The sequence below is a fragment of the Olea europaea genome, chromosome 13, assembly GCF_002742605.1.
Source record: "Olea europaea var. sylvestris chromosome 13, O_europaea_v1, whole genome shotgun sequence".
NCBI lineage: Eukaryota > Viridiplantae > Streptophyta > Magnoliopsida > Lamiales > Oleaceae > Olea > Olea europaea.
In genome coordinates this window covers 23695404-23706608 of record NC_036249.1, presented here as the reverse complement: position 1 = coordinate 23706608, position 11205 = coordinate 23695404, and the positions used below count along the sequence as shown (strand labels likewise).

The following is an 11205-nucleotide window of genomic DNA, read 5'->3' as shown; positions in this document are numbered from 1 at the left end:
ACAGAATTGTTGATATTACTTCACAATTCGAGTCATTAGATACCAAACAGGAAATGCCAATTGATACAATCTCAAAAATACAAACAGGTACACAGCCAGGAAGCAGCAGTGGACCCAGCAATATCAAAAGAGACATATCAAGTCCCCGGAAGGTGACTATAAAAAATAGTGATGAGCATACAAGAGTTATAAGAATCAAAACTGATGAAGATGATGATACCCCTTTGTCATCAAAAGAAGAAGAATATAGATCATTTGCCAAAATTGTTTATGAATTGGAAGAAAATGAATCTTATTTTATTTCATCAGGGGATCATGTTTATCCAAGATTAATAATTACCAAAGATGCAGACCCTTTCATGGTCAAAATGGCAGCAGATTATGGATTTCTGGATTTGATTTATCCAGGAAAAGATTTAAAAGAAATTGAAAAATTTGATGATATATTCAGGGCAGAAGTTTCAAAATTTGCCCAAGGAAGATCGATTTATATCAAATTTTATTCAATAAGTCCTGAAGTTGATGGAAGGATATATTATCCTGCTGAACATATCATTACAATTGGATATGTTGGCCGAGATTTCCAGATTGAAGTTGGCCGAAATAATAAACCATTGCCAAAAATCAATAGATCATGGATAAAATCCCGGAGAGTTTTGGGGATGAAAGTTCTTTACAACATTGCAAAGAACTTATATGATAAAAAATTCAGATGCTTGTGCCAATATGAAGGATGGACCCTCCTTACAAACAATGGAAAAGAAAAATCTACAATTTTGAAGGAATATATCTTAAAATTTGATACCCATCAAATTAGTGGAAGTCCAACAACAATCCAAGAATCATGCAGATTGAGGGAGTGCCCCACATGTAGACAAAATTGAAGGATTGATAAATGGAAAAGGACCTACCACTACCAAAGCATCTAGCCAGCTGCAAATAAAGCCAAAGATGAAGGAGCAATAATAGAAAAGCATCTAGCCAGCTGCATATGAAGTCAAAGATGATAAGGCAATTATAGAAGAAAGGAGGTCCCTTTGATGAAAATTCAAAGAATGCATGTGAAAATGTAGACCCCAGGAGGAAAAGAATAGAGAGGCATGTGAGCCTTTTTTCAAATTTCTGATGTATGCAATGATGTAATAGACCAATAATAGTAAGTTTGAGTCATGTATAAATAGAGGTCTTTCGGAAAGAATGGGGTATCTCGAGTTAGAAACCATTCTCTTTCCTTAAGCTTTTTCCAAAACCAGTTTTTCTGGAAACCCCTTGTATACAATATAAATCTTGTATAAATCATTATAGAAATAAAATCTCAATCTTTTGATATCAGAAAGATATGAGTTTCTAAACTTACTATCCCATAGATTCTTGATAGATTGAAGAAGATAATCTCTTTCTTACTTTAACAAAGAGAGAATTTTCTTTACTTAAGATCTTTATTCTTAATTCTAAGAAAAGATACAGTGAGGGCAAGAAGCTGAAATAGCAGAATTCCCATTGAGGCAAGAGGCCGTTTAAGGGAGCAGTTTGCAGATTCATAGCCTGAAGGTCACTCGGTTCTAAGAATACAGATTTAAGATCAAAAGTAAGGTAAAATTATTGTCTTTGTTAAATTTAGAAAGAATTCTTCTAATATCTTGAAAGAATTGTAGGGATTATTATTGTTCATGTTTGCAAAAAACTTATCTAAATATGTTATTATTCATAAAGTTTGCAAGGAATTATTTGAATAATGCCAGGTTATACAATTAAAGGATTAGATAATCTGTTAGATAGATTAATGGAAAAAATAGAAAATATTTATTCTCAATTAGAGATTATGGATATATTATCGAAGAAATTTGATAATTTTAGTAAATTACATGGCAATTATATTACAGATTATGCTAATTTATTAGATCAAAGAATGAAATTATATATTAAAACTCGAAATGAGAGAAATAGAGGAATTTAAAACTATCCCAATAAATTAAGGATATCTTGTGCAATATATGATAAATTATTTCATTAAGGGTATAATAGACATTTTATCAAAAATGAATAGTAGCAGGTCATTTGTAATAATACCCCTGCAAATTATAGGAAAGGTTTGAAATTTTAAGAGTTGTTGATTTTTGTTTACAGTTTTAAATCTATGTGTTTGTTATTATTTTTTGAGCTTTCTTCTTTCACAAACTTCAACATTTGAGATCTAGATGCAATACTTTGTTCTGAATTTTGGTTGAGGTGTGTAACATTCGGGTTTTCATTAAATTCATCTCATAAGTATTGTCAACTGCAGTTTAGTAAGTGCAATTTAAGTTCGTGGAATCGCGAATTTTCGTGTTCATTTGCTGTCAGGCCTTTTAATTATGCTCACAGAAGAGGATTTTTCTATTTAAGGTAAATTAATTCCACTTTATTCTTAATGGGCCTTCATTTTATCTTAAAAGGCTTGTGAATTTTGATTCTACATTTGTATAATTTTAAGTGCCTATGCTTCATGATCTGGTACACTCTTTACTCGTATTGATTTGAAGTTTATGCCCTAATTATAGCAATACAGACTAATTTGGATTTTATTTCGATTATAATCGATCATGATTTCTGCTCAAAACGAATTAACATGGTCATATTAAATGGTACACTTAATTGTTATGATAAATTATAGAGAAAGATGTTAAGATCTGCTTCATGATATCTGTTGTTGTCGAAGGCTGAGTTTTAAGAGTGGAATGTAGTTATGGTCCAGTATGAATTTGAGCTCTTGAAGTTCGGTTTTTCATATACTGGAATGAGTATTTTAGCCATGGCATTTGCTAACTTTTGTATATCAGCCAGAATGAGCAAGTACAAGGATTGTTTTTTATTCAGTTTCTGAGGGGTGAACGTGGTAAAATTATTTGTTTTTGTGGATAGATATGATGCTTGTTGGAACTTTCTGTAATGAGGTTAAACAGTGAGTTGATATGCTACCTTCCCATCAGTGTGATGTGTAAGACAATACGAGACATAAGTGCAGTTATGAAATCAATCGTGTTTTATTTAACTGCAATATGCCATGAATCCAATAGGAAGATTTGATAAACCACCCTTAATGCCAAGTCTTACAATGTATGATTATCCATTATACTTGTGATGGTGGTGATTATTGACAATCCTTACCTTTTGCTCACAGTAACATTCTAGATTTTTTTATTAGGCAGCACTAGCTTTCACACATGACTTGGTTTCTTGTCATTATGTAATTTATGTGAATTATTAAATTGAAGTGAGCTTACTTGGTTTTCTATTCCTGTCTGACGCAAGCTTGATCATGAATACCAATTTTCCCATCTTCAAATAAATTGGATCATAGTACTTGTAGACCAACATGTAGGAGGGAAAGTAGACAATATTTATCAGTGTTTCCAAAAGCATGTAAGGCTTACTTATTCAGCTCCACCTTATGCAAAGCTTCAACTAAAAGCCTCAAAGTTCGCTTATTGACAGCCATGTGTAAGGCCTATACCTTGGCTTACTGATGTGTATGAGCTTGTTAATATTACCCCTTTTCAGCCACTTTTACTGCTATCGATTTTTTGGGCGAGTTTTTTCATAGCTTAAAACTTTTAAGGATTTTTGGGGTTGTTTTAACTATAGTACAAATACTTTAGTAAAGAAGATCCTGTTTTAAAGAGTGTAATGTATAAAATATGTGTTATTTTATAAGCATTAATCCTCCAATGGAATGGTAGAAATGAAAGTAAATTTGCAACAGTTATAGAACCTTAAGTCTAGACGTAATGATTAAATATTATTCTATGTATACCATCTTAGTTCTGCTATCTATAAATGATTTACACCTAGAAGCTGGACATGTTTTACAAGTTCTAATAAAGCAAAAATATAGGAACTCATTAGGAAACTAATGATAGCAATCATATTATGCATGTTCCTCCTGGTTCAAGTTCTCTTTTTGATGTCTTATCGGGTTGTAAAGTACTTTTCCAGTTTGTATGCTTTTCATTGGAGTATGGTCCTATATTTTATCTTGAATGATTGCTTATTATGCATAATTCGGCATGTTCATTATAAGAATTGCATTCGATGCTTTTTGCAACGAGTATAAGTGGAGTGAACATTGATTGATGACCAAAGAGATGAATTTGAGGACGTGCTACATGTGTTGACTTTAGAAAGAACCCATATTAAAGAAACTATAAGTTTTTCCTTGGATAATACTGATACGGCTAGAGAGGTAATTGTTTAGCTGATTTTACTGTAATTTGTTTTTTGGCTCGTTGAATAAGATCTCGAGCCACGTAATGCCTTTTAAGCTATGAACTTAATCTAAATTTAAGATTGGCTCTGGAATAACATGGGCAATGAGGCTAAAATTGCTAATTATGTATTCAAGTTCTAGACTATCCATTTGATACATTATAATTTTTTGTACGTAGCGGATGGAGGTAGTGTTGCAGGCAAAAGATGCATTAGAATCGGCTTATGGAGGGAAAGGCCCTGTCAAGTCAATCTGGTTCTCGTTTATTCCGAAAAATCTCATGATTTTGTATGTTTTCTTTTCGTCTTTTTTATTCTTACCTTTTATTGAATCAGCTATTTTTGGCTTTCATTTTTCTTATATTGTGAATTTTAAGACCTCTCTCTTGATATAGTATATAAATATTATCTTTAACACGTTGATTTTATGAAAGAAACTCCCTTTTAATTATTTATTACTATGTCCGTGTAATTTGTTCCTACATATACCGCTAGGCATTAGTTGAGGCCAATTCTTTTATTCTTATTTGCTCATGGGTCATTTTTCTTCAGGGATGGAGAATGATGCATTTTGTTGTAGTTACATTGTTCTTTCATTGAGTAATCCTTTCAACTGTCCCATACAGCATCCCTTAGACCTGCCACTTTTATTTTATACAACCTTTTGCGTGTGCATGTAGTTATATTGTGTTTTTCAGTATCTTCGGAATTTATTGACTATCGTATGCATTCTTTGACAGTGCCATTAATTGATTTGCTGGAGTCTGATATGGCTGATCTTTTGTAGGTGGTCAACATCTCTGAGGAAATTCTGAAGGTTAAAAAAGGAGTTGAAACTGAGTTTTCTGGTGTTGATCCAAGTTGGGGTCATGGGGGAAAGCAAATAATGTGGTAGTTTTTTTATTCATTAATGTATCAAATAATCACCTGCCATGTGTATGCCACATAGGGCGACTGTCGCAATGAGCGACTGCAAATAGCATTATTCTAAACTGCACGTCTATTTTATGACTTTTGATGCTTAAGATTCCTCCCTCCTTTGGTCCCTATGAACAAATTTTATCCAATAGAGAACTTATTTATTTAATTCAACATTTTTGTTATGCTATTTTACTTCAATGGCAGGATCATCATTCACTTCCTTTCCCTTTTCTTACATGTAGAGGGAGAAAATTTTATCCAATAGAAAACATATTTATTTAATTCAACATTTTTGTTATGCTATTTTACTTCAATGGCAGGATCATCATTCACTTCCTTTCCCTTTTCTTACATGTAGAGGGAGAAAACAAAATAGAAGAGAAGAAAAGCATGTAGTTACTAATGTTTTGATCTTCACTACACATTGAAGTTGAGATCTAATTTGACTTTGTTATACCATTTCTGAGTTTATCAGTATCACACTTGTCAAAATATGATCTTCACTGCAATTCGGTTTCCTTTGTCATTTGGATTATAGGAAGTTTATCCTTCGCATGTTGCATCGACGTTTACACTTTCTGTGGCATTTATGGAAGCTCTGAGTATAGTGTTTGAACATCTCAGCCACAACTACAAGTAAGCTCTGTCTCCCTCCATTTTATTTTTCATGACGCATTTTTTTGCCGTGTTGTGTTCACTTCCTGTTTGAAAAGTGATTTTGATTGGAGCTATCAGCTTCACTGAATATTTGTTATCTTGTTTTATGCTTTTCCATTATGAGAATGTCTCACCACAGAAAATATATTAAAACACAACTAAATATAGTAAGTTTCATGTGGCCAAGCATTTTACAGTTGATCAATATTTGGTCCAGTATGTCGAAAACAATGCATCTTACCATTTGCTTCTGGTACATTTCTTAATACAATAGCAGCAGCTTTGATGATAATGTCATTCACTTGGACTTTTCCGTCAAACTTTGCTGAGAAAAAAATGAGATTGAACTTATATTAGTGCTTTGAGAAGAGAGAAGGAATAAAACAGAGATGAAAGGCACATATCTTTAAGCTCCTTCCTAAAGGAGAGGAGTACATTAATTTTAGGAAGTTTGAGACCTGTGGACAAATATAAATGAGATATAGATCCATTTCCTGTCAAATTCATTTCGAGAAATCCAAGTACAATTTCTCCGGCAAGAATAGCCTGTTCCGATCTCGTAAATCGACGTTGTTTTACCTTTGTCCCCTTCGTTTACTTTTTTCAAATTCTGAAGTTCCAATTTTTGTTTTTCAAGGTTTCTGACCAAAATGGATAAGGTGAAAATTGAGGAATTGAAAATTCAAATGCATAAACGGTTGAACGAATCCCAAGAATTTATTTAGCAAGTTCCACCAATTCAGCTTTATGCCGCAATTAGAGTTGTCTTGTTCACCACACTTCTCTTCATTATTGGTAATTTCTCACTTTGAGAGTGTTTGAATTTGCTAAAATTTTAATTTAGATGTATTCTTCTCCTCTATTGAATTACTGCATTTTTTTAACGGGATGTGTTGATGCATAGTTTATCGAAATTTCTTTGGTGTCAGAAGCAATAAATTGGTTGTTGTATTGAAGCTTGAAATTAGTCGTCATGAAGATTTTAGAAATTCAATTGTGTCATAGAAATTTCGCTGGTTTTTTGGATCTTGGATTCAAAAAATTCCAGAAAACCTTCATTCAAAAACGTAACCTTAATTTTGATCCTATTTTCTATTGTATAAAGTATTATAGTACCCATTTTAGTTAAAACTTGTAATTTTGTTAGATGGTGCTATTAATTTGATCCAATTTTCTGTCTTAAGTATTAAAGTGGACCTTTAAGTTGAAACTTACAATTTTGTTAACATGGTGCGATGGAGTAGGCAATGCTGCCTGAAGTAAGTAATTTTAGTTGAGACCTAACTATTTGGAGTGACAAAGGGCTTAGGCTCAGTGGATCGTGGAAGTAAGGCTACTCACTCCTTTACAATACTCCACCACATGTTTAGTCATTTGCATTATCTTCAAAGTTGCTAAAGCAGCACAACCACCAAGATGGCTTGGCCAATGACATGTTGTTCAATGTCAGGGATATAACGGGATATATGAACTTTTTAAAAAGATGAAGGTTAGTGATTTTGGTGGTGTTACTTCAAAAGGAGGGTTGTTGATGTTTGTCTTCTTTGCCGTTTTCAATCGGAGCTCATCGAAGTTGCGAACCATTGGTGATTATGTCTTCCGATTGACTGCTGAACTAATTGTACATAAATTTCCGTTTCTCGATTGAAGTTGGAATTTATGTTTTGTCTGTTGATAATGCAGTAGAAATGGGGAGATTTTCCTTCAAAACTGTAAAGTGCTAAATCTATTTGCGTTATTATATGCTTCGTGGGAATAAATATAGAAAGTTAAACAGATAATTTATTAGGACAAAAGTGTGATGGAAATTTCATTAATGAAAAAGGAATAAGAGCGGTCGAGTTTGGGTTCAGTAAAGTAGAATGCTAAGCCACAAAGGTATCACCAGTATGAGGAAAGGGCGAAGTTAGAATTAAAGACCGGTGAATCTGCTAGACTCAAACCAGTCGAAGCTACTCAAACTATAATCAAGGTAGCATAAAGAAAAATAATGTGATTTAAATAGTTATTTGTTACAGCAAAATGTTTTTTAGCAAATACTATTTGCAAAATCTACAATTTCTACACTAATAACAACAAAATAAATACAAAATTCATGCAATGCACGAGACGAAGACTAGTGTGTGTGTGTGTGTGTGTGTGACATTTGGTAATCGAGAATTGTTATAATATTGTTTTTGGTCTAAATCTTATTACTTATACTCTGAGTAATACTTTTTTTCTTTTTCTTTTTTTAATAAAAAGGGGAAAACATAAAGATTAGACTTAAAAAAAATATAGGTTAAAGAATTTAAATCAATTATCATTTATTTATAGCTAAAGAAAGTATAATTTGTCAGGCCAAAAATTAATGATTTCTCATCTATTGCAGTTTGATTAATTTTGTAGGTTCGTTGCCTCTTAAAAAAAATTAAGAGGACTTCAATTGAAAATATGAGATAAAGTTATAATTGTTGACCTCGTTTTTTATAATAGTAAGTGGTAACATAGACAACAGATGTCGGGTTCACTTGCATCCACGCAAACAAATTTCAACACATTTTGATTGGAGAGATTATTGTAATAGACGTGAGAGATGCTCTATAACACGAGATAATAATGTTCAGACACCGACAATATATTTAGGGGCGATTGCATAATAATAATCAATTACCAACAACTAGACTAAAGCAAGATAATATAAACTCCAACAAATGAGAGTAAATGAGAGAAGACACAATGTAGCTTTAAGTGTATTGAGTTGCATTAGCCTTCAAACGATACAAGGAATGGGTATTTATAGTGTTACATATGAAATAGTGTCCCATTGGATAAATATATGCTGGCTTCATCTCTTGAACCAAAGTATCCATTGTAGTCATTAATTTAAACTCACTAGCCTGTCGCGCATTTACTCTTCAGCAGGGCGCAGTATCCTACAACTTAAACTGACAAGACTTTGACATTATACTCATTACAAATGTCCCATCAATATTGGCATAAGAAAGTGTGGTACCACCGAAAGCAGCTGGAATATATGAACTAGACAGCACAACATCTGCTAATGCATAGATTGCTGCTTTAACAAAGCAGGTAGAGTTACTTCTAAAATTGCAAACACATGGAGCAAATGCAATGATGGTTAGTTCAACATGTAAGAATTGTAGGAGAAATCACGCTGTCGAAAATTGCTGGATGCTTACTTCTTTAGATGAACAAGTAAATTTTATTCAAAATGGTTCTCGTAATTTCAATACATATGGAAATAATTTTTAGCACGTAAAGAATTAGTTTTAGTTGTATTACGTATATACTTTTTGTAAAGTATCAAACGATTTCAATACTTAACGTGAGTTCAACAAAGTTATCTAATACATTTAGATTATTTATTTATTTATTATTATTATTATTATTTTTGTATCTTAGTAGATAGTCTTGCTCGGGACGAATAAGAGTTTAAGTTTGGAGATATCTAATAAGTGCATTTTATGTGTTTATTCGGGCTTCTATTCTTATTCAATGATATATAAATTGAGTGAGTATCTACTTATTTTATATAAATCATGTTAATTCCAACTTCATACAATACAATTTATATGAAAAGAGGCTATTTGGAGCTTAATTGAAGTCAATTTAAAGAAATTGAAGATTAATCGAATTACAAGAGATCAATTGGAAGTATTATTGAAGTATTCGATAAAAAAAAATTCATAAGTTTCGGGATTTAAATTCAACACTTGAAAAGTTTGAGGATTAAATTGTAAATTTTGAAACTTGTCTCGAATCAACTATTATGATTTTTGAATAAAGATGATTTAATTGCAAAATAAAAGAAGATGGATGAATAAAGTTACAAGAAAAAAGGAAGTTCAATTGAAAAATGAATTTATTTCCTTTTATTTTTTAAACTCTTTAGTAGAAACCAATTTAAACTCTTTGGTGGAATTCAAGTTGAACAAGGATTTAGCATAATTTGTTTCTATAAATACATACCAACAATTCAGGGGGGCTTGCGGAGTTTTATTACACACACACACATATATTCAAGGCAAGGCTTGGGGATCATTGTACATATATTATTCAAGCTAAAAGGAGAAAAAATGTCAAAAAATCAATCAAAGAACTAGGGTTTCAAGGATTTTACAAGAAGAAGCGTAATCTTGATGGAAGATCTTTATCTTTTTCTTGTTTTTCTTTAATACCCGGTGATGTACTTTAATTCATTCTTGTATTTTTATTCTCTTCCTTGATGTGTAATTAAGTATTTAGTTAGGATGAATACTTGCAACCTAGTTTTGAACTTTAATTTTAATTAAAAACTAAAAAAACTATGGTTTCAAGGATTTTACAAGAAGAGGCATAATCTTGGTGCAAGATCTTCATCTTTTTCTCGTTTTTCTTTAATAATGTACTTTAATTCATTCTTATATTTTTATTCTTATTACATGATGTGTAATTAAACCCTTGCTTGATACCCATTTTTTCCAAAATATATTTTTCAATTAAGCCCTTGTTTGATACTCATTTTTTCCAAAATATATTTCTCTCTCTCTTCTTTTCAACCACCAATTTTTCAATAAAATAATATTACACGTAAATAAAAAAATTTTCCTTAATTTTTAATCACACATCCTCCATCAACTATTATTCCAAAATGCATTCTTACTATAAAAATGAAAAACAAACAGGAACTAAGTATTTAGTTAGGATGAATGATTGTAATCTAGTTTTGAACTTTAATTTTAATTAAAAAGTTTTAAATCTTCAATTGATTTTGTGAATTGTTTTTTGCTTCTAATCTTAATACTTAGATTAATTAGTCACTAATTCATTGATTTCATGAACAATAATTACGTAGAGATGCGAATTGTTTGTTTAGACCACATAATAAAAGTCGGTAATTAGAATAAAACGTAGAGATACTTATGCTAGTTATTGCGATCATTACATGAATTTTTAGAACATAATTGTGTTTAACTAAGATTGATTCACATATGGATATGGAATTAAATTAGGTAAATAGACTCAAAGAGAACTCGAGAGGGGTAAATTGAATACATTAGAAGAATTCGATCAGGTAAACATAATCAATTATATAAAACTTGGTAATTGAGATTAAGGGGATAACCATGGTAAAATCATGAATCCTAATACTTAAACCATCATATTAAAAAAATCACTTTTATTTGTTTTAGTATATTTAAAATATAAAATTACAAAAAGAAAAATTACTATTTTACTTGTTTTCGATCAAATTCATGTTAGAAATAATTGAACCAATTGCTAAATAGTAATCCTTGTGAAAATGATATCTGGACTTATAAGTTCACATTATTACTTGTAATGATCCGCACACTTGTGGGATATAAAGATCGACTACAGGTTTTTGGTGCTTGTAGTTTT

The 11205-nt window shown here is 31.4% G+C and overlaps 1 long non-coding RNA gene across 7 annotated transcripts; it reads left to right on the top strand.

The window, feature by feature from the left end:
• Positions 1 to 2122: 2122 nt before the first annotated feature.
• On the top strand, positions 2123 to 7552 carry LOC111407948. Of its 7 annotated transcripts, none has more exons than XR_002705246.1 (6): positions 2123 to 2385; positions 4425 to 4534; positions 5033 to 5136; positions 5525 to 5595; positions 5705 to 5802; positions 7068 to 7552. It is a non-coding gene; the product is annotated as an uncharacterized LOC111407948 (long non-coding RNA). The 7 variants fall into 7 exon arrangements; XR_002705243.1 differs by having other exon boundaries at positions 6461 to 7552; XR_002705242.1 differs by having other exon boundaries at positions 5705 to 7552.
• The last annotated feature ends 3653 nt before the right edge of the window (positions 7553 to 11205 follow it).